The sequence below is a fragment of the Podarcis cretensis genome (genome assembly GCF_951804945.1).
Source record: "Podarcis cretensis genome assembly, chromosome: 7".
NCBI lineage: Eukaryota > Metazoa > Chordata > Lepidosauria > Squamata > Lacertidae > Podarcis > Podarcis cretensis.
Window position 1 is genome coordinate 57,840,710 of NC_137176.1, and position 25,283 is coordinate 57,865,992.

A 25,283-nucleotide genomic window follows, 5' to 3' on the forward strand; every position below is an offset into this window, starting at 1 on the left:
GTCCACGGGGGTGACACCGTTTTTTGCCAACCACGGGCGACATCCCAGGACCTTCCCGGGCTTAGAGAAAGAGGGGGAGGGGGAGCCACAGGGAGCAGAGGCATTGGCAGAGGAGTTACAGGAGGTCCATGAACAGCTCCGTAGACAGTTAGACCTAGCAAAACACGTATACAAGATGCAAGCAGACAAACACAGAAGAGTGGGGGAGGACATACGGGTAGGGGACTGGGTCTGGTTAGCGGCCCAGGCAGTGCCGGCCAGATCCTTAGCTAAGAAGAAGCTAGGACACAAGCAGTTGGGCCCTTACCTAGTCGAGGCACAGATCAACCCAGTGGCTTTCCGTTTGACACTACCGGAGGGTTCCAGAATGCACCCGGTCTTTCATAGATCGGTGCTAACGCCCTACAAGGCACCTCACAGGTTTCAGGAGCCAGGAACAGCTCCCAGTCCCCTTAGAGATGCACCCATGACAGGGGGGTCGCCGAGGGCGGGGCCACTCAACGAGGTGACGGAGATTTTGGACTCGAGATGGGGGGAAGAGGGCGTCGAATATCTCATCGCAAGGGAAGGTGCCCCGGCCAGCGCCAACAGCTGGGTGCCGTACTATGCGGTGGAGGAGCACTACCTCAAAGACGAGTTCCACGCACTCTTCCCACACAGGCCCATGCCGGAGGATTATTTTGATGAATATCTTTTCACCCCCACACTCTCAGCCAGTACGTTTCAGGGGTTCTCCTCGGCTGAGGAGACGGTTCCAGAGACTACCTCGCCGGAGGGGTCGGTCTCAGACTTGGGTGCGGAGCGCTCTTATTGGTGGGACACTCAACCCGAGGAGGAGTGGCGCAGGAGACTGCTCAGAGGGCCCTGGCACGCAGACTACCCAGAGGAAATGGGGGAACAAGGGGGCATGGACGGGTTGGGGGAGGATCCTGGTTTCGAGCACGCCGGCAACGAGATGGAAGCGGAGGAGAGCGACGTCGATGTACCCGTCACGGACTGGCAGCATGCCAGGGGGGAAGACCGGTATCCGGCAGGCACCCCCATAGCATTGGAGCACCCGGAACCCATGCCAGAAGAGGGGGAGGGGGGAAGGGGGGGCTTCGAGGGGGGGATGGACGTCAGGGACTCAGCGGGAGCGCAGGGAGGAGAGGAGATGGAAAGCGAGGGGGAGCAATCCGAGGGCAGCGTAGGAGAATATGACAGCAGCTCGATAGATTCCATGAGCCTCTCCAGCGAATCGGAAGATTCACAGAAGGGGGCGCCGATGGGCAGGACAAGGGGCGACCCAAGGGGGACACCCCAGAAGCAAGGGGCCAGCGGGGACTCCCAGAGCAGCAGTTGCAAATCAGGACCAGCTTCCCCACCAGAGCTAGGTGGGGGGGAGGAGTTCCAGGTGTCAGAGCCCACACATGCACCACCAGCGAGAGAAGATGAGTCAGGGTGGACCACGCCTCCATCAGAGAGCGAGTTAACGGTTAAGAGGAAAGTTGCAGGCTGGGCGCGCGCGCCAAGTTCAAAGGTACAGGCGAGCGGCACAGAAGGTAGCCCGGATAGGGAACCAGGTCCTAAAGCCCGCCGGAAGGAGGGGCAAGAATCGTCAGGGTCAGCGTCAGAGGAGTCCAGGAAGGATGAGACCCTAGCGGGCAGGAGGGCCCAGAGGAGAAAGGAATTTAGGAAGAGGTGGAGCAAAGCGAGAGTCTTAAACTGGTGTGGAGGGGGAGGAGACTCAGACAGGACTTCGCCGGTCTAAGGTCGGGACGTAGAGCTGCACGCTGCGGCTTTAAAATGGAGACTGAATCTCAATAAAGACTTTTGTACATAACTACAGCCTAGCGTTGGTCCTCTGTGAGCTGGGACCTGGAGGCAGCTCTGACAATAGGGGAATTCGTGGAAGGGAAATGGGGTCGATCTTAGGGAATTATATAAAATATAAGGAGAAATGGTTCATTAAGATAAATAAGATAAATTAATTTGGAATAAATGGGTTATTTAAAATTACAAATAAGGTTTTAAAATTTGGGGTAAGAATCTGTGGAATCAATTTAAGGGAAATGGAATACAAGAGGGGGAGGGGGGGAGTCCGGGAAAGATGCCACTGAAACCAAGTGTAAATCATATTTGTTTTTTCTTTCTTTCTTGCTATCTTTCCTTTTTATTCTGGAAATTTTTTAATAAATATTATTTTTTTAAAAAAAATAACTGTGAACAGTCAAACTAATTTCATCTGCACAAAAGGAATGAATCTATAACAAGAATTCCTAGGCAGGAATTGGCAGGCAGCCAGCAAAACATGAAGTGAGATGAATTTTTCTAGGCTTGTAAGGACTGGGCTGAGGGGGAGGAGGCTGGGAGAAGAGGAGGTCTAGGCACAATAAATGTATAACTTCTCTAGAAAGTTATGGGTTTGGATTTTTTAAAATGGCACTTAATTAAGGTAACTGCAGAGAAAAATAGAAAAAGAAAAGCTGTGAATCATCTTATTCCTATGCAGGGAGGAATTAGGGAGACAGGCAAAATGGAACAGTTTGCTTGGATGAGCGAAAACTATCTATCTCTGTACGCTGATTTGAAACTTTATGAAATGGAATGTAGTTTTTACCTCAAGAGATTTTAAGGCACAGAAGGGAGGCTCTTTTGTGGCTTTCAGAGATGGAATGGCACCCTCACCTCTAGTTTGGGAGTACTCATGTGAAGATCTGAAAGTTAGATAGGTTCACAAGGGAAAAGAAAGTCCTTGAGGTACTCAGGTTTTCCTAGGCCAATGAATGAATAGGCAGTGGCGGGTTCCTAACTGAAATTTCTGAACAGGCAGCACCAAGTAAAGCACATTGTGGCAAGCTAGTGTGAACACTATCAGCACATGGATGAATATGGCCAAACCTTGTTTTTTTCCAAGTAAAGTTGCAGCTGACCAACCAACACTGGTTAAATGTGCTATAAGTGATGAACAACAACAACAAAACAAACAAACGAACACCCGATCATCCGTCTACAAAGCTGAACTGAAAAACACTCACAAACTCCAAATCTGATTCTTTAGGAAGATTGTAATTCCATCCAGAACAGGCCAAATTTTAATTTTCTGGTCAGTGATAAACTGGAGTTATTAGAGTAAATTGGGAGCGTTATAGTAAAAGGCTTGCTATAATGGATTGCTGTGATGCTTGAGGGAAAGGTGAAAGTTACATCCAGTAAGCACTATCTAGTAAGCAAGAGTAAAAGCAGAGCCCCAGAGTCTCCATTATCTAGTGATATTCCTATAATATCAAGCAAAGAGAACAAAAGGGCAGAAATGGAACAAATGGGGATAACATTTAATAAGTTAAAGGTGTGTCTGTATGGCATGTTTTAAGTGGATATTACCAAAGAGCCACTTTGTCACTATAATATAAATTCTACTATGAGTGGGTGATATCCAACTGGAATTACCCACTGGAATTAATGAAGCAGGTAAGTTAGTCATGCCCAGTTTCTGATGTTGATGGGCTACAACTCCCATCATCCTTGACCATTGGCTGGGGCTGATGGAAGTTGGAATCAAACAACATCTGGAGGGCTACAGGTTCTCAACCCCCGATGCAGAGAATGCAAGACTGAAAAGGCAATGCATCAGAGCAAAGAAGTTTCATGTGAATCCTGATTTTGTATCCTGTTACCCAACAGCAGAGCATGTAAGGTATCATCAATATATGCAAGGAGTTGAAACACCAAGAATGGCTCAGACCATTTTTGAAAATCTGCCCCAGGTTGAGGGTGCCTGGCTTTTCTTAGCTTTCTGATCTGATTCAATGTGAAGGATGGCTTCACTCAAATGGCAGTGATGCCTGCTGGACCAGTGCTGCCTATTTTCTTTACCCATCCAGTAATTTTATTTTCAACAATGCTTTTCACCCCATTGGCAGACCGCATGCCATAACAAGAAAGAGACAGGCCCTGCTGTAAGTAATTAAGTCTACAAGAGCAGTACTGCTTATTTTTCATTGTAGCAGATAATCAGAATGCTGTTGGCTCAAGTGTAAAATGCAGAAATTAATGATCCCATATACTACAAATTAGAGGATTTTTGTGTGTGTGTGTGTTTTTGAAGACTAAAGGTAGGAAACCTAGCTTCACTGCAAAAATGAAAGAGTCCCTATGTAAACAGATGTTGAAAGATAAAATTAATAGGCAACAAATGCATTAATATGCAACACAATTAAATCATACTACACTAAAAAAGGCAGAGCTGATCATAATTCCACTTGAAATCTTTCTCAACACCATCTTTAAAAGAGTACACATGGAATTTTATGGTTACACTTTCTTTATTTTTGTTATGCAGCCAACATTTGCATATTGGCTCAGTTGTGATCGATGGGAATTCTGCATATGGCTTCAAAAAGTTCAAAATATTACACCCTTGTTTTCACCCTCCATAAAAGCAAATGCGCTGATCATCAGAATACAGTTTTACACAGTTTTAAACTAAAGGCAATAACTATCTAGACTAACTTTCAAAACTGGTCTTTGGAATTCCTAAATGAAAAAAGAAAGATTCTAGAGCAAGAGGAAATTACATGTTTTGATAAACTTACCTGGGTAAGCAATAAAATAACTTAATTGTTTGCAACGCCACAGCAACATAGCTGTCAATGTTTCTCTTCTTATAAGGGAAATTCCCTTATTCCAAATAGGATTCCTCGCAAGAAAAGGGAAAAGTTGACAGCTATGCACAGCAACCTAAAGATTCAAACTAGTGCTGTGCTAAACATTTCTCCTGCATTTCCTAGCAATTAATGAAAAAAGAAACAGACAATGAAAGAAACTGAAATTTAAAACGATCAAATGGGAGAGAAAATTTAAGTAAAATCCTCATAGGTGGAGCAGAGGGTTTCTGTTACATTTACTTTTGAGGTGGATGAAGGCTGCTTGTGAATGTCATTTCTTTCATTCTACAATTCATCTCACTAGTGGGGTGTACTCTGCAGCCTCTCCAAGTGGCTGTGCTTTAGTTAAAGCCCAAGAAAAGACACCATAAGAGAACTCCTCTCATGAGGCTTTTTCAGATGAAGAAGCCTGGGCAGCCAGGGAGGCTGCAGGGTGCTAGAGAAATGTTCACAGGGAAGAAAAGCACATACACACCACCTTTGGCCCCTTAGCAGAAAAAAAGTAAATTAGTGCACACCAAAATTCTAAAGAAATTCCCTGAGCATTGCCTTTCCCTTAAAAAGTGCCCCGAGAATGAGATTTCAGGGACAGGAGGTAATTTTGAGAAACTGGAGAGCAGATTTCAGCACAGCACTAACTAAAACAATTGCAAGTCCCTTTGTGTTTAGGTTTGGATCACATTACTGAATGGCATGTGCCAAAAGTTTGAGTTTGAGTCATCAAATAAAAAAATACAATATAAATTAGCAAACTGGCTTGGATTGTAAACACAGGGAAGTGATCATGGCGTCTGAAATCAACAAAAAAATTAGCAATCTGTGGACACAGAGAGTAATGATCACTGCATCTAAGATCAAGAAAGAACTACTCAACTTTCACAGGAAACACCTGCTTTTTTTTTTAAGCCCTGCATCTGTGCAATGATATTGGACAGCTACTCATATGTGCATCCAAATATTAGCATTTTTTGGTTAGAAATATTATCACCATAATTTTCTAGTGCAGGAAGGGAAGCATTCTTCCTAGTTAGGGGGAGATGAAATCTCCAAAGTGATGTATCCTAGCAAAAAAATTGTGATCAGTGACTGAGAATGCATGCCTCTAAGATTGCGTCTGTTCACTGGAACAGAAAAAAACATGCTTCCAACAGATCATTTAAATTAAGCAACCACATTTCCAGGGACTCTTATTTGAATTTTTAAAATGGCTGTTTCCTACATTATACGCCACATCAAGTATCTTCACAAGATTTTTTAGAAGTGTTACAGACAATAAGCATCAGTCGTAAAAGTGCCTTTAGTGCCTAGCACCTAGAAATGTTATTGGTGCTTGGCTCCTAAACACTACAATCTTGCACAGTGCTGGTGATAAATATGTATGGCAAGTAATGCTAGCACTAACATTAGCAGCAAAGCTAACACTACTAGCACTAGTAGTAATGCTAAAAGATCATCTCACTCCTTATATACCCAACTGATAGCTGCTCTTTTCAGTAGAAGGCATTCCATCAATACCATCTCACCAAGGTATCTGTTTTGTACAATATAGGAATTGGGTCTTCATCTAAGTGATACTTGCCATTTGGAACGCCCCTCCATAGCATATCAGACAGGAATCATTTCTATTAGCTTTTTGGTGCCTATGGAAGACCTCCCTCTTTCAGCAAGTCTTTTAAGTGTAGAATTTTTTATTCTAGTTTGTATCTGTACTAGATTTGAAATTTCATCTATGAAATTGTTTTCTATGCTGTTTTTTTTTTTAAGTTATTGGTGCTTTTAGTGGTGAATCACAGAATCACGGAATTGTAGAGTTGGCAGATCATCTAGCGATTCATAAAGGGAAAGAAATAAACAATACTGGGAATATAGCCATTTCCTCAAAAGTTGACCAAGTCATTGTGCTGAAGGTTTGCTTCTTCACTGATGCCTATGGCTCACTTGACCACTGAGGAGTGTTTTATAAACAGAAGGAAATAAGAAGAGTCCCGTTGGATCAGTACAAAAGTCCACGTAAACCATGAATCTTGCTCTCACAGGATGCTTCCAGAATTCCCTGAAGCAAATTCTGTCATTATCATCCATGTCTTGGACACATTTTCCACTAAACCCTTCCTTCACTCTGCTCATGGCAGTCTTCTGGTATGAAGAATCTTGTTACATTGTAGAAGACCCGCAAAACCTACAATAGTATATATTAATGATATTAAGTGTTTTGTGCTCAATTCTACATATTTGTTTTGGCCAGAAATAAATGGCATACTAAGGATCGAGGGTGGGGTGGGGGTGGGGGCAGATGGACAAATAAATACTATTTCCTGTTGACATTAAACACACATTAACTATATATCGAAACAATAATTACAGGAAAGTGCTGATTTCTACATTCTAACAAAATTATTGCTTCTCTGTATTTGATATAAAAGTCTCTCAATAAGCCCAGATAAAGATCCAGTGGTAATTTATGATGCTGAGGGTGTCACAATAATTTAGGGTGGCAGTCGAGGCAAGCAGGCCTTTTGTCCATTTCATCCTCACACTTAATTTACAGTTGCTTTTCAAGACCTATTTTTTGGGGGGTTGTTTCCCATCTCTTCCATTTGGTGCAAGCACTGCTTTCCTATGAATCTGTCACCTGTTTCCTTTCCAATCAATAGTACATGTGTATACTTGCTACAAGATTAATTTATCTATTCCTTTGGACCAGAGCCATAGTGTAAAGGCCAGTAACTCAGTGGGCAAGATCCCACAATAAATTGCATCAAGCTGGAAGGAATCATCCGTAAATACCATCTTCGGGTTCAGGGCCACTGACACTAGCTTCCATTTAATTTAATGAACTGCAGGGTGGGGGACAACTTTTATTGCCTTTTGTTTTTCTGTCTGGGAAATCTACGAAATATAGGCAAGTACAGATGGACACATATTAAAAATGCTTTGTCTGAAAAGCTTGGTAAAAAGGGGGCCCATGAAACCATTGGAATGGAAGGGGAGAGGCAAGGTTTTCCCAAATGGACATCTGCTTGTTTAAAATCTTATACTTCTCTACTACCAGCCATGGGCATGAGGTGGGATTTTTAAATTTGGATATGTATAAAATGGGGAAACACGCTACATCTCGGCCAGTAAAGCGAGATGAGTGCCGCAACCCCAAAGTCGGTCATGACTGGACCTAATGGTCAGGGGTCCCTTTACCTTTACCTTTACTTCCCACTAAGTTCAAATGGAGTTAACAGGTAAGTGGGTATAGGATCGCCAGCGTGGTGTAGTGGTTAAGAGCGGTGGACTCGTAATCTGGTGAACCGGGTTTGCTTCCCCGCTCCTCCACATGCAGCTGCTGGGTGACCTTGGGCTGGTCACACTTCTCTGAAGTCTCTCAGCGTCACTCACCTCACAGAGGGTTTGTTGTTGGAGAGGAAGGGAAAGGAGATTGTTAGCCGCTTTGAGACTCCTTAGGGGAGTGAAAGGCAGGATATCAAGTCCAAACTCCTCCTCCTCCTCCTCCTCCTCATCATCATCATCTTAAAAGGGAATTTGGAACAATCTAACCCAGGGTAGGCAATGTGGTGCCTCCAGATGTTGTGAAATACAGCTCCCATCTGCCCCAATTGGCATGGCAAATGGTCATGGATACTAGGAGTCCATCATCTGGAGGATGCCATATCGTCTACCCTGATCTAACTAGCCTCTATACATTTTAGCCCTATAAAGAAGAAATCTGACAGGCAATGAGAAACACCTTCAGGCAGCATTGATGAAGCAGAAGTTCATTCCAAAATAAGTAAATAAAATGAAGTGGTGGACTACTGAGGGGAAAGAACCAGCCTTGAGATTTCTCTCTCGTTGATCTGATGTAGCTCTTTGGGGGCAGAGTGTGCTCTGATCAAGGCCGTTGGACTGCTGTTGTGCCTGTGATAACAACATTATGTATCTTCTCACCCACAGTCTAAGGACAGATCTCTATTCTTTTTAACAGGGCTTCTAAATTTAACTTGCCACCAACTGTTTTGCTGCAGAAAATTTCAGCTGACTGAAGTGGAATCTCTCAAAAGAAAGTCTCACACTTCACAGTATGCTTTCTCTGCTACAATAACAACAAAATAAAACCCAGCCAAAATGCTCATTTGCTCTACCTGGCAATAGAAAATAAGAGTACAACTTGATCAAACTAGGAGAGTGGATTTGTATTGAATTGGTAGCTAATTTGCCAAAAGCTCATGAATAATTCATGCGAGATCAAGTGACAAAAATATTATAACTTCAACCTTCATTTTGCCTGCATGCTGACATAATCATCTACATTTGAGAAGGGATTTTTAAAAAGTTGTTTTCTTCCATAATGCCAAAACTGGCAAAAGGTGATTTTTATACTTACAATTTGTTTTCCACAGTGATGTGTTGAAAGCGGAATAAGGAGGATAATGTATAATTTGATTATATCGTTTTTTTTGCTACTGCTGCTGTGTCATTTTGGCACATTTCTAAACCTTATTAGGAAGAGCTCAGTTTGTCTGGAATAAGGCTGGTTGTATAGCTGCTATACTAACAGACTTGATAGTATGCATCTATAAAATAACTTCCTTCAGGTGAAGTGATGCTGTGTTGTTGCTGTTAGGTATCAATTTTGTCCTTTGTTAATTACACTGGTCAACAACAAATTTTTTGTCTGCGTTTTTTCAGATGATTTAGGATGAATCTGATGCGCTGAATCCAAAAATCACATTGGTTTTGCTCAATCAGGTCAAGTTTTTGAGTTATGGCCACATGTCATTTTTTTACATTTTTGTTCACATGTGCGCTTGTGTGGAGCATTTTAGAAGAAGTTGGTGGGGGTAAAATGCCATGTCGAATAATTGTTTTGATTGGAAATGATTATTTTAATGACAAGAAGTATTCAGGTCCGATAGTTCTGGGTGATTATGTCGAAAAGGGATCAGTTTGAAGTCATAAAACCTCGAAATCTTCCATAAATTGGTGCGGGAAAGCATAAAGTTATTTTGGTATTAAACTTGGTGACCAGGATAAAGCTTGGGCACCACACATGGTGTGCAAGGCATGCACCGAGACTCTACGTGGGTGGACCAATGGCAAGAGGAGTCTGAACTTTGGAATTCCCATGGTTTGGAGGGAGCCAACAAACCATGTCACTGACTGCTACTTCTGCACTGTTGATGTGACTGGGATCAACAGAAAGAACCGGAGCAGCCTCAAGTATCCTGATCTTCAATCAGCATGTCGTCCTATAGCTCATTGTGATGAAATTCTAGTGCCTATCTTTGGAGAACTTCCTGACATTAGTGACGAAGATGCCTCCAGTGTTGAAGGACATGAAGAAGAAGAAGTGGTTCTTGAAGATGATGCTCCACATCCATTTTCCCAAAAGGAGTTGAATGATCTAGTTCGTGACCTAAGCTTGTCAAAGGACTCTGCCGAACTGTTGGCATCCAGATTGAAGGAAAAAAACCTCCTCTCTGACAGTGCTAGCATCAGCTTCAAGAGTACCTCCGATTTTTCTCGGAAGGAAAGGACTTGGTGTATTGTGCAGATATCGCGCAGCTTCTGCTCAAGCTTGGAGTGCCACAGTACGAACCCAAAGATTGGAGACTGTTCAATGACATCAGCAAGCAATCACTGAAATGTGTTCTGCTACACAATGGCAACCAGTTTGCCTCTATACCCCTGGCTCACTGGAGTACACTGAAGGAGAACTATGAAGCGGTGAAGTATGTGCTGGAGAAAATTGGTTATGATCAGCATAAGTGGTTTACTTGTGTTGACCTGAAGATGGTGAACTTTTTGTTGGGACAACAGTCTGGCTTCACCAAGTACCCATGTTTTCTGTGCATGTGGGATAGTAGGGACCGTGCTCAGCATTACACGAAGAAGGACTGGCCTGTGCGAGAGGAATTGGTGCCTTGCAGAAAAAGGAACGTCATCAACGACCATCTGGTGGACAGAGACAGAATACTCTTCCCAGCGCTGCACATCAAGCTCCGCTTAATCAAGCAGTTCACCAAGGCTCTGGACAAGGATGGTGACTGCTTCACTTACTTGTGTCAGGCTTTTCCAGGATTGACCATGGAGAAGTTGAAAGCTGGCATCTTTGACGGTCCTCAGATCCATCAGCTCATCAGAGATCCGGAGTTCGGAAACACAATGAACGAAGTGGAAGTGGAAGCGTGAAAGGCATTTGTTCTGGTAGTGAAGAACTTTCTTGGCAACAATAAGGCCAGAAACTACGCAGAACTTGTCAACAACATGCTGACTGCTTTCAGAAACCTGGGCTGCAACATGAGCATCAAGATGCACTACCTATTTTCACATCTGGACCGGTTTCCTGAGAACCTGGGTTCAATGAGTGACGAGCAGGGGGAGAGATTCCATCAGGACATGAAAGAGATGGAGACCAGGTATCAGGGTCACTGGGACGCAGTCATGATGGCTGACTACTGTTGGACTCTGAAGAGAGACCTCCTGGCCGCTGAGCATTCCAGGAGTTCCAAGAAACGGAAGTTCAAGCCCTGAAGTTTGAAAAATGGTGAAGCAACATGCAATTTACGTGTACTTACCTTTATCAATGCCCACCATTCAGTTTACAGTAATCGATGTTTCTATCAGGTAATCAATATATGTTGTTGGAAAAACATTTTTTTCTCTTAAAAACATATTTAGGATGATAAAGGTAAAGGTAAAGGTACCCCTGCCCATACGGGCCAGTCTTGACAGACTCTGGGGTTGTGCGCCCATCTCACTTAAGAGGCCAGGGGCCAGCGCTGTCCGGAGACACTTCCGGGTCACGTGGCCAGCGTGACATCGCTGCTCTGGCGAGCCAGAGCCGCACACGGAAACGCCGTTTACCTTCCCGCTGGTAAGCGGTCCCTATTTATCTACTTGCACCCGGAGGTGCTTTCGAACTGCTAGGTTGGCAGGCGCTGGGACCGAGCAGCGGGAGCGCACCCCGCCTCAGGGATTCGAACCGCCGACCTTTCGATCGGCAAGTCCTAGGCGCTGAGGCTTTAACCCACAGCGCCACCTGGGTGTTGACAAAAATCAGCTGATAATGCCACAAAAATGTAATCGATTTTGTCACAAGATCTGATTTTTTTTCAAATCAACATAGCACAAAAACCTGACCTGATGGAGAGAAACGGATGCCATTTCCTGATTCAGCAGTGCAAAAATACCCTAAATCAGCTGTAGAAATCTAGACAACATTCAAAAAGTAAAAAATTGTTGCCCAGTGTTATGATAAATATTAGGATGACCGTGTATCCTACTTTACAGAGATCTGTCCTGTTTGAAGAGTTGTTAGAGGTCAGTCCTCTGTCTGAGGAAGTCCTCTGTTTGGAGGGCTGTCTGATCCAAATCCAGTCTTGGATGACCACCAACACTTAGCAGCTGGACAGCAAACTGAGCAGAAACACATGCCACCTGGTCACATCTTCCCTAGTATGGTAAGATGTATTTCCATTTAAATTACAGTAATAATTTCTGAATTTGCATCTATACCTAACATTAGCTAATGGAAATGTATGTAAATCTGTGTTCTCTTTGAAAAGACTTACAGAAACTGCTATATAAATTATTGCTAAAATAAATATTTTATGCTTGATTTTTTAATACAACTTACAAAGCATTTTCAATTCTGTTATTGGCTTTAATACTATAATTTATTTTGACAGCATCCCTGTGAGGTAAGGTAATTTAAGTTCAGTTTTACAGATAGGAAGCTTAGAATTAAGAAAGAGTGATTTGCCCAAGTTCACATCACATAGGAAACATTGAATGCTGCTTTATAATGAGTCAGACAGTCAGTCCATCTCACTCAGTAACCGGCAAAAGCTCTTGGGGATATCAGATCTCCGCCATGAAGATGCCAGGGATTGAATCTCAGACTTTTCATATTCAAGGCATTCATTCTTCCATAAAGCCAAAGACCTTCTCCACAAGCATTGGGAGGTGTAGTTCTGCACATGGAAAGGAATGTGTCTAGAGAAGTGTTTTGTCCATTGAAGTGAATGGGAACATGTCTGTAGACTTTGTGTTTTGTAAGTGTAAAGTGTAGCTGGGTGAGATTATACCTCTTCGATCCATAATGATGTATGATAGAGGTGTGGAAACAATGGGTAAAGAATCCTTATTTTCTAATTATGTAGATTTGCAGGGGGGAAGAAAGACTATAAAACAAATTTTGTGTCAATTATCCTGCCCAACTCCATTGGAGCAAGTAGTAGATTTGTATAATTGTGATTTTACTTCATCAATGAGATTCATACAAAATAAATGTACAAAAGAAAACTAAAAGAGGGCCTTCTCGGTAGTGGCGCCCAACCCTGTGGAACGCCCTTCCAGCAGATGTCAAAGCGATAAACAACTACCTGACATTCAGAAGACATCTTAAGGCAGCCCTGTTCAGGGAAGTTTTTAACGTGTGATTTTACTGTATTTTTGGTTTTTATGGAAGCTGCCCAGAGTGGCTGGGAAGGCCCAGCCAGATGGGCGGGATATAAATAATAAATTATTATTATTATTATTATTATTATAAAAGAAACTGAAATCTGCTAGAATACCTTTTGACTTGTCTGAAAATATTTTGCATATTGAAATCATTATAGTGCATATTTTAGTTATGATTCACAATTACAGGGTGGCAAGCCAAACTGGAAAAAATGGAGAAACTTTAAACAACGACCTTTTCTGTTAAGCATCAGGATTTATGTTTGCATTGCCAAAGTCATTTGGCGACGGCCACCTACATTAGCACAACCTTCGTCCCGGGCTGCATTCACAAGCTGGGAGTTTAAAGGTTAAGCGGAGCGGGGAGGGGAGGGGTTTTCATGCATGCCGTGCAGCCAAAGTCTACAAGAGGAAAGTCAGAATTTATAAACTGTCTGAAAGATGCTCCGTGGAGGCATTTAAAGGACTGGTCTATCATTTCAATTAGGGCCAAATAATTGCCCCACATAATAATCATTACAGGCTCGTAAACCACGGTGCCACCCAAGATGTTAACAAGCTGGCATGGTTTGAGCATCAAAGACAGAGGAGGAACTGTGTTTGCATGTTTGGCACACCGACTAATGAGGAAAGTCAATTGGTCCTTTGTCTTGAGGGTCTGAAGAGCTGTGCTCTAATGTTTGGTTTCTTGGTTGGCACTTGTTCAAGTAATCGCTCATGGCCTGACAAAGCGGCACTTGTGTTTTATTAGTGGCCATGCTGAACTCTCCTGCCTGGGCTGTGTTGTCTCTCAATAGAATGCGGCACCAAAGGGCACACTTATTTGAAAACACTAAATCAGAGCATGATGACCTTTGCCCAGCAAATGCAACTAAGACAACAACGGAAATGTTTACAGCAGTTTCTCCTCTTGCTGGAAAAGAAGTGAGGAAGCCGGTAGGTAGGTGATGTGCGAACTGACATTTACAACATGCTGAAAGAAGAAGCAGAAAGAACTTTCGGGAGATGTACACTAAGCAATACATTTCAAACAACAAACACGCACAAAACAAGGTGGACAACAATTTAAGGTTGTTCAGCTTACAGAGATGCTGACAAACTGTTGACTAATTAGTTTTTCCTGATCTTACTTTGCTAGGCTCAATGTAGCTAAGCTTACAGAAGCTCCCGATGGCTTCAAAACCAGAGACTGGCCAGGTCTACACCTTGTTTGCTAAAACAATGATATTGCTTCAGGTGTTCCATTCATGACTTCAACGAGTTTCTTCTTTTGAGGCATTTACCTGTACATTTCAGCAATGTATCATCAGAGTGTGCATCGGCTTTACTTAGGGGCTGAATCACGAGGCAAATCAAGGTGATTCAGGGATGTTTCCTCAATTACGAGTCCAAGCTTAATATACATAGTCCCCACCCCAGTCAGATCAGGGTCACCACAAAGCCTCATGTCGTAATGTTTTTTCTGTGCTTTTCTGAAACTTAGAGGTCTATGATTTTCTATAGATCTATGTTTCCCTAGGTCTAACAGCTTTGCAAGAAGTTATGCTGACCACTTGTGGCCTGTGGAACACTGAAGAGTTCTGGGTTGTTTTTGTTAAAGTGCAGCAGAGGATTTTTTAAAAAAAGTTAAAGGCTTTATTTGTTTTAAATCCTATGTTGCTCTCCTTTAACTCTAACTCTCTCTCTCTCTCTCTCTCTCTCTCTCTCTCTCTCTCTCTCTCTCATCAGAGCTCTTCAGAACTTTAGAACTATTGAAATAAAGGAAAAATAGAACCAGAAAGAAAATTATAGTGTGAACCTGCAATTTATTTATTTATTTGCAAAAAGCACAAGGAAAAATGCACACCACTTGGCCCCCTTTCTTACTTATTATAAAGTATGAAAGAGCAAGAGACAAACTCTTGCAAGGGATTATGGAAAAGTGAATCACTTTTATTTTCCCCCACAAAAAGCCCCTGGACCTATTGGTCTGCAATTTGGCAGACTTAATCCTCTCTGGAGGGGCTCTTGTGCCTGTAAATTTCATCCACTTTAGCCAAAAAAACCTGTTATAGCCATTTTTAGACTCCCCGTTGTAGTAAATGTTGAGCGCAGCCTTGTTTCATACAGAATGGCTCTGAACCAAAAGTACAGACAGTTGTGGTGACAGCACAGAGTGAATCAGAAACTGATTGAAATTTTTAAAACCACACACATACAGATACAATACGTATCTTGGGGCCTGCGCATACTCCTAACACTACCCTTTCCTCTGGAATTGACATCATATGTTAATTGTTTAAATGTGGAGTCTACATGCTATTACTGTCAAATCATACTTTTCCAGTGCTACCTTGCTTTGTCCTCATGTTCATTCAGATCTGATCTGTAGCTTTTTTCTTAAAACATATTTGCAATACTAGGCTCTACAATGTGGACAGGCCAAATGCAATGGAAGCTTTTGGGGGTAATTGTTCCTTCAAAATGAAAGTTTCTTTTTGTTGCCAAGAGGGGGCAGTGGGGTGATTTTTATTTTATTTTATTTCTCTCTCTCTCTTTCTTTCCTTCATGCCAGACAAATCTCTTTTTTATATTGATAAAGCTTGGTGGATCAGGGGAATGCCTGGTCATAGTGTACCTTGATTTCAGTAAGGCTTTTGACAATGCCCTCCATGATATTCTTGTGGAGAAGCTGGTAAAATGTGGACAGGGTGAGATAACTGTTAGGTGGCTTGTAGCTGGTTGACTGACTGAACCCACTAGCAGTTCCTTATCATCCTAGAAAAAAGGGAAGAGTGGGGTACTACAGCGTTTTGACCTGGGCCCGTCATTGTTCAACATCTTTATAAACGACTTGGATGAAGGTATTGAGGGGATGCTCATCAAGTATCAAGGCGCTATCAGGCAAGGAATGTCCAGAGGGAGAAATTGACTCGTCAAAAATACACTTACAAGTTAGGGAAAGGTATGTCCATCAGTCCTACATATCTCAGCTACTCCAATGTGTGCACTTGATGAGGCAGTTGCTGCAACAGAGGGGCTCCTCTCCCGAGCTCAGCTTATGTATCTCCCCCGCCTGAGCTGCGTGTGAGCAGGTGCAGACTCCACCTACATGCAACCTTCTGCTCCTCCCTCTTCAATCCTCTTCTGGTCCTGGGAGACAGTGGAGCAGGAGAGGTGGGGTCAAGAGGAGGAGGAAGTGTGGAAGCCCTTGACTCTACATCAACCTCACCAATCTCTCCCTTCTCCTGTACTTGTTGTTCACTCTTCAGTCCTGCAGCTTCTTTTGACTCTTACTCGTGTCTCCTGACTATTACAGGTTCCCACAGTTCAATGATCCCTTCATCCAATCCAGTCTCCAACACTGCTACTCCCGGTGCCCACCCATCAGAATTCAGCCACTGTTCTTCAGTGTCCAGCCAGTCCCTGACATCAGATTTGTAGATGACACCAATCGGAATTCAAGTTGACTTCAACAGATTGGAGCGAACTGGGCTGAAACCAACAAACTAAATTTCAATAGGGACAAATGTAAGGGTTCTACACTTAGGCAGGAAGAACCAGCTGTGCCAATAGAACATGGGAGACACCTCACATGCAAGCAGTACATGGGAAAAGGATGTAGGGGTCTTAGTAGACCACAAGCTGAACATGAGTCAACAGTCTGATGCAGCAGCAACAAAAGCTAAGGCTATTGTAGGCTCCATCAACAGAAGTATAGTGTCCCAATCAAGGGAAGTAATGGCACTATTTTATTGTGTCTTGGTCAGACTGCACCTGGAGTACTGTGTCCAGTTCTGGGCACGACAATTTAAGAAGGATATTGACCAGCTGGAACGTGTGCAGAGGAGGGTGAGCAAGATTATCAAGGGTCTGGAAACCAATCCTAATGAGGAAAGGTTGAGGGAACTGGGTATGTTTAGCCAGTAACGAGAAGACTGAGAGGAGATAGGATAAGCATCTTCAAATATCTAAAAGTCTGTCACATAGAGAATGGAGCAAGCCTGTTTTCTCCTGCTGCAGCAGCTAGGACCCGAACCAATGGCTTCAGTATACAGGAAAAGAGATTCTGACTAAACATCAGGAAGAACTTTATGACAGTAAGAGCTGTTCAACAGTGGTACAGACTCCCACGAGAACATTAGAAACTACATTTGCTGAACAAATTTACCTCTGAGTAGACAATGATGAACAATATAATGCTATACCATTGGGTGAAACTTTCCTGATGGTGGAAAAGCATTGCTATGGCTGTGATAAAGGGTACTAATGCAGAAGCAACCAAAATAGGCCCTCTTCATTTAGGTGCTATTTTATCATGTAGGCAACTGCAGTATTCTGAAGAACAGTCAATTGCTCTGCTTCCTGTCTTTCTTGGATGGAAATTTTGCAAATCCATGTAAACAGGAATTGCTGGCAATGTCTTGATCATATCTGGCATGAATTCAGTCTTTATATTTGCTAAGATGCAAAATTTGAAAAATGCATAAGAAGACTTAACAATTCTTCGTTTTGTGCATTTTTTTCTTCTTGATTGTACATGACAGAATTGGAAAAAAAAATAAAAATCCAAGCCTTGGTATTCTCTGTGATTAAAAATAAAACAGGAAGTCTTGTGCGAAGTGCGCGACACTGACCTGAGCTTAGTTTAAAAGCAAGGAGAGGAAAGGGATGGGTGGGACATAAAGTAGAAATTTAGGCCACGCAAAAGAAGAATGCATTTGCACTAAAAGAGTCTATGTGGACACAAAGTGGTAAGGAGTATGTGAGTCTTCTTGGGAAGGAAAGAATTGATGTAATCTCCTCTCAACCACCATTCCACATTGTTCAGTGGAAAGAAAGGGCATCCCTGAAGTTGTGCTAAAAGCAAAACCTAAAAGCAGAACAACCCATACAATTAAAGTATATTCAAAGCACATGACTTTCCCCAAAGAACCCAAGGAACTGTACTTTCCTATCACAGAACTACAATTCCCAGCACCATTAACAAACTACCATTCCCAGGATTCTTTGGGGGAAAGACATGTGCTTTAATTGTATGGTGTGGATCTGCTCTAAGTCTCTAATATGAAATGTCCACTATTTAATAAGGACTAATAATTAATGACGGCAAAGAAGCGTTCAGGATCCTTTATTCAGAGAACTAGCACCACAAGGTTTTGTTACAGGATCAGAACTTTAATATAGCCAGAGAATAAATCTTAACAAAACAACCAACAGACGGAATAAGTTTCAAGCGTATTTTTACACAAAAAAGTCAAAGTATGTCCTGAGCCATATGGCCGATTATTTTTTACCAGCCATATGGCCTACAGCTTTTTAACAGCACAGACGCTATCCCTAGATTGTTTAGTTCATTTCCAAGGCTACTTTAATTGCATTTTAGTATGCTGGATATCTAAGCGTGCCTAAGTTTAGCATATATTCACAGAAACTTCTAAGTTACTTTTACATATCTACCTTGCTACATATTACATTGAGGTTTAAACTGAGTAATGGTGGAGCAACAAGGTCTTTATTATATACATTCCAGCAACATGCCAAGAGTTCTCTCTCTCTCTCTCTCTCTCTCTCTCTCTCACACACACACACACACACGGGGAGAGGGGCTGTTTTGTTGTAAACCTGATTTTAGTGAAACACATATTTTTATTAATCTTGCACTTACAATGGAATGGCAGCAGTGGATTCCCATTGCCTCTCTATATGAGCACTGGAAGAAATTGCCATATACAGTGAGTAATACAGAGAACTGTGCAGTTCTATGCCATAACACATTGCTGAGCATGGCAGAGCACCCAATCCCAGGGTTTGTTTGTTTTTTTAGCTCTGAGATCAATTGTTAGAGGTCATATTTACTGAGTGCAGCAATGCAGGTCCTCTACCTCGCAAAGAGCAAGTGAACATAATTTTACCATGGAAATCAGGTTCAGATTTGGCAAATGTCATAATCTAATGCACAGATTGACTTCCCTAAAACTATTAAACCCACAGAAGATCCTACAGGAGAGTCTTTGGGCTATCCATCCCCATGTAGCATTGCTTCCACTGGGCTATTTCCAGGGACAGGGCACAGGGAGTAGAAGGCACCATGGATGCTGGTTGCAGCTCTCATGCTAGTTCTAGAAGATGGTTCTAGAAGAGAGCACTTTTGCAGACCCGCTCAAACAGTCCCTGAGGATGTGGAGTGGGAGTAAGGTCTGCAAACTACCTGCTTCCCGTGCAATTTAAGATGCAACATTTTTCATCAGGTCATACACACTTGAAAGGCAAAGCTTAAACTTTCTTTGTACAATGAGGACACTTTGACAATGGCTACTAGTCACAATGGGACGAGGGTGGCGCTGTGGGTTAAACCACAGAGCCTAGGACTTGCTGATCAGAAGGTCGCGGTTCGAACCCTCGCGACGGGGTGAGCTCCCGTTGCTCGGTCCCTGCTCCTGCCAACCTAGCAGTTCAAAAGCACGTCAAAATGCAAGTAGATAAATAGGTATCACTCCAGCGGGAAGGTAAACGGCGTTTCTGTGTGCTGCTCTGGTTCGCCAGAAGTGGCTTAGTCATGCTGGCCACATTACCTGGAAGCTGTACACTGGCTTCCTCGGCCAACCCCAGAGTCGGTCACGACTGGACCTAATGGTCAGGGGTCCCTTTACCTTTACCTTTACTAGTCACAATGGCTATGTTCTCCCACCATGGCCAGAGACATTATGCCTCTGAAGAGCAGTTGCTGGGAATCACAGGGAGTCGGAGTGCTGTTGCGCTCATGGCTAACTTGCAGGTCACTATGAGAACAGAAGGCTGGATTAGGTGGACCACTGGCTGGATCCAGCCGGCTCTTCTCATGTTCTTATGCCCCAAAAGAGATTCCGCGTGGGCATTAGCCTTCCTAGATAATGAAGTCAGGAAAGAGATTCTTTCCTCTTTAGTAGTACGGATGCGTATACCTTTGTATACCTTAATATAGAAGGGCATCATCATGGTCCAAAAGGTACACACAATTATCTTATCAGATCCACCATCCAAGCACCAAAAGGACCAGCAAAAGCAACAGGGAGGATTTAAAGGCTTCCAAATGCACTGTGGCACAAAGCTTCCAGAAGCTCGTGTCCACTTTGGTCAGATTCAAAAGAATTAGCTTATTTGGAGAGAGAAATTCTGAATGGCAAGCTCCTGAGATTGCTGACAGCTACATTGGCTTAATAGCACCGCTGCCTTCACCGACAAGTGAAATGGATATGCATTGTTTGTTTGCTCTGTGTGCACCAGGATTCGAGGAGAATTCCATTCATTAGTGCCCACTACAGGACACATCTTTAAAAATAATTAGGCGTAAGGATAATAGATGAGATATTACTTCAGCTGTTAATTCTTAACACTTTTCAGCGTCCCACAGAGATGTAAGATAATGCAAATAGACCAACGCACCAAGCCAGAATTCAACACTGAAAAGCAACGTCCTGTAAGTTCAAATAAGCCAACTAATTTCCAGTCAAACGAGGTAATTTCTAGGCAGATTCTTCTGATGTTTTTCTCTGTTTGTAATTTGCATAATTAAATAGCTTGGTGTTTCAAAGCAGCCACAGCAGTAAGGTCAGAGGGTTATATGTTAAATAGCAACAACCTGGGCTTTTAAAAAAAGAAGCAGAGAGCAGCTGATCTCCTGTCACATAATTTTCTCCTTCTCTCCTTATTTTCCCTTTGGGGTGAGGGATCACAGACATTGTACTTTGGCAGGGGAGCAGTAGGCCCTTTGTGCTTTTGCAAGCAGTACAGGATCACAGATGTCCTTGATTATTGAGAAATCTCTTTTAATGATTTCTTCTCTCCTCCCTCCCCAAACAGCAGGTCATCTTTTTGACACGAACATCTCTTTTTAAGACATACAACACTACGTTTCTAAAGAATATAAAGGTACAGAGAGAAGGAGGGAAAGCCACACATTCCATTTTTCAGGTTAAAATTAAAATTTAAGGATGAAAACTCCAGTGCTCTTAAAAATGATGTTGAACCAACTGGTTCATATAGATAAACAGATTTCATAGAGATGCCGTTCATCCTGTTTTTCCTCACATGAAGATCAACTATTATATACAACAAAAAGGGCATTGTGGGGACATTGGCTTGTTGTTCACTGTTTTCATCTCCTCCAACATTTCTCAGGTAAAAATAGAGACACCCTATTCCATCCCCTCCAACATTTCTCCAATAAAAAGAGGAACATTGAATGAGAAGGTAGGACTGTACAGGATCAAATTAGAAATTGGAACGGCTTCTGTAAGGCTGAGACTTTCCCTGGAAAATCGGGACACTGCAGGGGGCGGTCTGTGTTTTTGCTCAATGAATGGAGGGACACTGCTTTCCTGCACTTACAGAAGAGGCCCTTCCATGAAGTCTGAAGGGGTCCTTCTATGAGTTAAACTCTTGTTCCATTATCTTAGAAAAGAATTGGAGAGCCTCAGGCACAAGGCTAAATGTGGCCCTCCAGAACTCTCTATAAGGCCCTTGAGACTCTCCCCAGGCCACACCCCTTTCCCTAGGCCACCCACACCCCTCTCTCCAGGCCACACATCTCTCAGACTCTACTTCACACCCTTCTTGAGTGTTTCTTCCTGGTTAGAATGTGTCCTTCCAGGCAAGCCTCTTGTTTGCCCAGATGGAGGACAGAGAGGGTTCTGTGAGTGTGTGTAGAAAGTAGCCTACAGTACAAAGGTAAAATTTACATTTGTTGCTCTGTCTGCTTTTGCCTCTGGCCGCTCCTACCACGTGCAGCAAGAAACGTGGTCCTCTGAAAAGTGGTTGCCCCAAAAGAAATCTCTGGGAAATGTTCCACATCCATGACTTATACAAAAATTGGTTATAACTCCTTCTTATTTTGATTTTTATGTTTATTTATCACATTTTCAGTGAAAATGGAAGTAGTGAGAATAACTCAGTTATTTTGCCCCAACTATAACATTAACTCAAACTACTTTTTGCTCCATGGAATGAAGTTTACTTTGGCTCTGTTCTGACCAAAATAGGGGTGGGGAACCCTAAAATTGATTTCAGAAATTGAAATACAGTTTGCTTAAGTTTCCTGTTCACCTCCCCCCCAACCTTTTATAGATTACTGGTGAGCACAGCTGCATGTGAACATAGATTTAAAAAATGCATGTGGTGTTTTAATCAAAGTTATATGAGGGTTGGTAACCTGCATGAAAACTAAGGGGAAAGATGTAAACAGAAAACAGCAAACTGTGCAAATCGTAATTATGTACTCTCATAATCCAGAAAGAAATTCAGATATGGAGATAATTCCATAAAAACATTGGAACCCTTGATCAAAAAGGGTTGCGTAGGGAGTTTCTGCATTCTGCATTCCCAGGATGCACTTGGTTTCTGTCCTGCGAGGGCCTTGTCAAATTATTTTGCAATAAGGATTAGCAATATTCAGACATGCTGATGCATCTCCTTTCATGTGCTTTCAGTTTTAGGCTTTAGTCAAGTCAGCTTGCTTCTAATGCAGTTTGGATTCATGGATACTTTGGGGTGGAAAGAATGGCGCTAAGTGAAGTTTACCCACTACACACACACACACACACACACACACACACGGAAGGAAGGAAGGAAACACATTTCTGTGTCCCCATTGCCTAGGCCAGGGGTGAGCAGACCCTCCAAGTCTCCCTATTTTCCAGGGATAGTCCCAGATTTACAGAAACTGTCCCAGTTTCTGATTTGATCCCAGAATGTCCCACTTTTCCTCAGGACAACCCTATTTTCATTGGAGAAATGTTGGAAGGTATGGGTGAGCAGACTTCAGGCTTTAAGCCTTTTTCTAGAATACTAAGAACCACTAACCAGCACCTTTAGAATTAAAGAAGCCGGAGTCCGGAACTTGCTTTTGAGTAACTAAACTGAATTTGTTCCAAGTACGAGAACTGGCCTTCCTCCACCCCCATCCTTCTTCATTTCAGCAGTTTAATTTTTGAGGGCATTTTGTTTTCGCCACTGCTAAACAATTGGGAGTCAGAAAGCCTTCTTGGTGTGCTTCACATCATTTAGAGATCACCCAGTAGATCCTGATCTCCCTTGTGCTCACCTGTGGCCTAGGGAACAGGTCAATCTCACTCTCTTCTGGTGACAGCATTGTGAGTTGTCTAGAGAACATATGGGCACTTGCCCACTTTCTGGTGCCATGATACAAGACAGCTCTATAAGGTAGGAATAGATCACTTTAACTGAAACAGTCATGGGTTCAAGGTTTTTTTAAAGAGAGAGAGAGAGAGATGCACTGGTTTTCTTTAGAATAGCATGTTAGGGGATTAATTGCTTTTCCATCTTTCCTCCAGTAACAGCACAAGTGGTGGGATAGAACTGCCCTCCTGACCCCTGCATAGTTGCTGATTCCAGTGCTAGGACTGGAAGGCATCAAGCCAGGGCAATATGGGTGTACCGGAGAGTGTTGGATTGGTCTCGCTAGTGCACCCATACGATCCCAACCTCACTGCCACCTGGCACCAGCTGCATCCAGATAAGCAGAAGCTTATATTTGTGGGGAGAGTGGCTCTGTGGTTTCACCACACCACATGCGCCACAACTGATCTCATTCATTTGCTGTGGTGAGAATGAACCGTAGAGGGGAATTGGAAAACCACCAAGGCAAACTGCTTAAAAATGTGGCTAGGATCTTTCTAAACCAGGCACCCCCAAACTTGGCCCTCCAACTGTTTTGGGACTACAAAGCCCATCATCCCTAGCCAACAGGATCAGTGGTCAGGGACAATGGGAATTGTAGTCCCAAAACAGCTGGAGGGCCAAGTTTGGGGATACCTGTTCTAAACAAAGAACAGCTGAGGGCAGGAGATTTGAATCAGGATTGCAGTGCCTGGGAAGGAAATAAGGGCAAATTCGGTGGTTCTCAAACCATTTTGAACCACTGCCCCTTTGGTTTCATAAACTCATCCCTGGTGCTTCCTATCCTGCAAAAAGCATTTTTCAGAATAGTGGTCTGCATAACTCACCAAGGAAGATGATAGCACAATAAAATTCACGACAGTAACAATTAATTGCACATTTATTCAAAATCCAATTAAATCTCTTTAGTTTAATTAATTCAACAAAACTGATGAACTTGATTCACTGAAATCAGCTTTTCAATGTCTGATAGTCATTTATACCTCCTGCCCGGCCCTGCTGTCCCCTCACCCTGCCCTTGGTATTCCCACCCCCAGGGGGCTGCATCACCCACTGTGGGAACCACTGGATTAACTTATTCCACTCACCATTTCCTAACCGAAACCCACCAACGCTTAATATGGAGTGGTGATCTGTCTGACTTTAGTTAGTCCTCTGTTTGAAGCACTGCCAATTCTCCATTTGGCCACTTATACATTGGCCCCAAACAGGAATTGCATCACCAGAAAGGACAAAAAGAGGAAGACACAGGTTTCCATAAAACTAGCATATGCTAATGTATAGGTATTGATGCAAATTTAGAAATAATTATTCTGATGTAAATAGGAATGCAGTATATCTCACCATCATGCAACATAGTGGCCTGCTCAGTCTATTGTTGATGGGAAGCTTCAAGGCACCTGCTCTCCCATAACTTTAAACCAGCCCTTCAGATAGACTGGCCCTTTGTGTCAGTTGGTAGAGCATGAGACATAATCTCAGTCATGGGTTCGAGCACCACATTGGGTGAAAGGTTTCTGCATTGCAGGGTGTTGGACTAGGTAACTCTCATGGTCCCTTCAAATTTTGGGAGAGAAGGAAGAGACAGAGAATTAAGGGCACAGGATTCTTAATTTTTTTGCTGTTTGGAAACTGAATTTTTATACAGGGTTGTTTTTCATTTTTAACATATTTTCAGCTGTTTCTACAAATCTCATGCCTTTCAGAGGTGACAGGCTATGGTCTCCTTCAGACTGTCGGTATATTGCAGGATGGATCCAAGTGCATAATGGAAAGGTATATGTGTGCAATTAAAGTGGATTAAAGTGCTCTGCTACCCTGACACAACAATTTCCCCCTTAATCCTTAGGAAAGTGGCAAGGAAATGCACTGAAAAGTGTGGGGTGGATAAATGATTAATGGAAAGATGTATAAACACCCTACAAGCAAATTAGAATGAATGGTCACTGTTGTATAACCTCCCCACAAACAAATCAGAACAAGCTCAGTCAAGAACAAGCATAGTCTAACCTCTGTGTAAGATTTATG

General features: G+C 42.8%; 2 long non-coding RNA genes across 4 annotated transcripts in view; one reads left to right on the top strand and one right to left on the bottom strand.

Moving 5' to 3' along the window:
• Positions 1–25,283, bottom strand: part of LOC307220680 — a 267,382-nt gene that overhangs the window by 102,069 nt on the left and 140,030 nt on the right. The window lies entirely within an intron of this gene.
• Positions 8,743–14,713, top strand: LOC307220688. Its single transcript, XR_013841047.1, has 3 exons — positions 8,743–9,229; positions 11,928–12,097; positions 13,852–14,713. It is a non-coding gene; the product is annotated as an uncharacterized lncRNA (long non-coding RNA).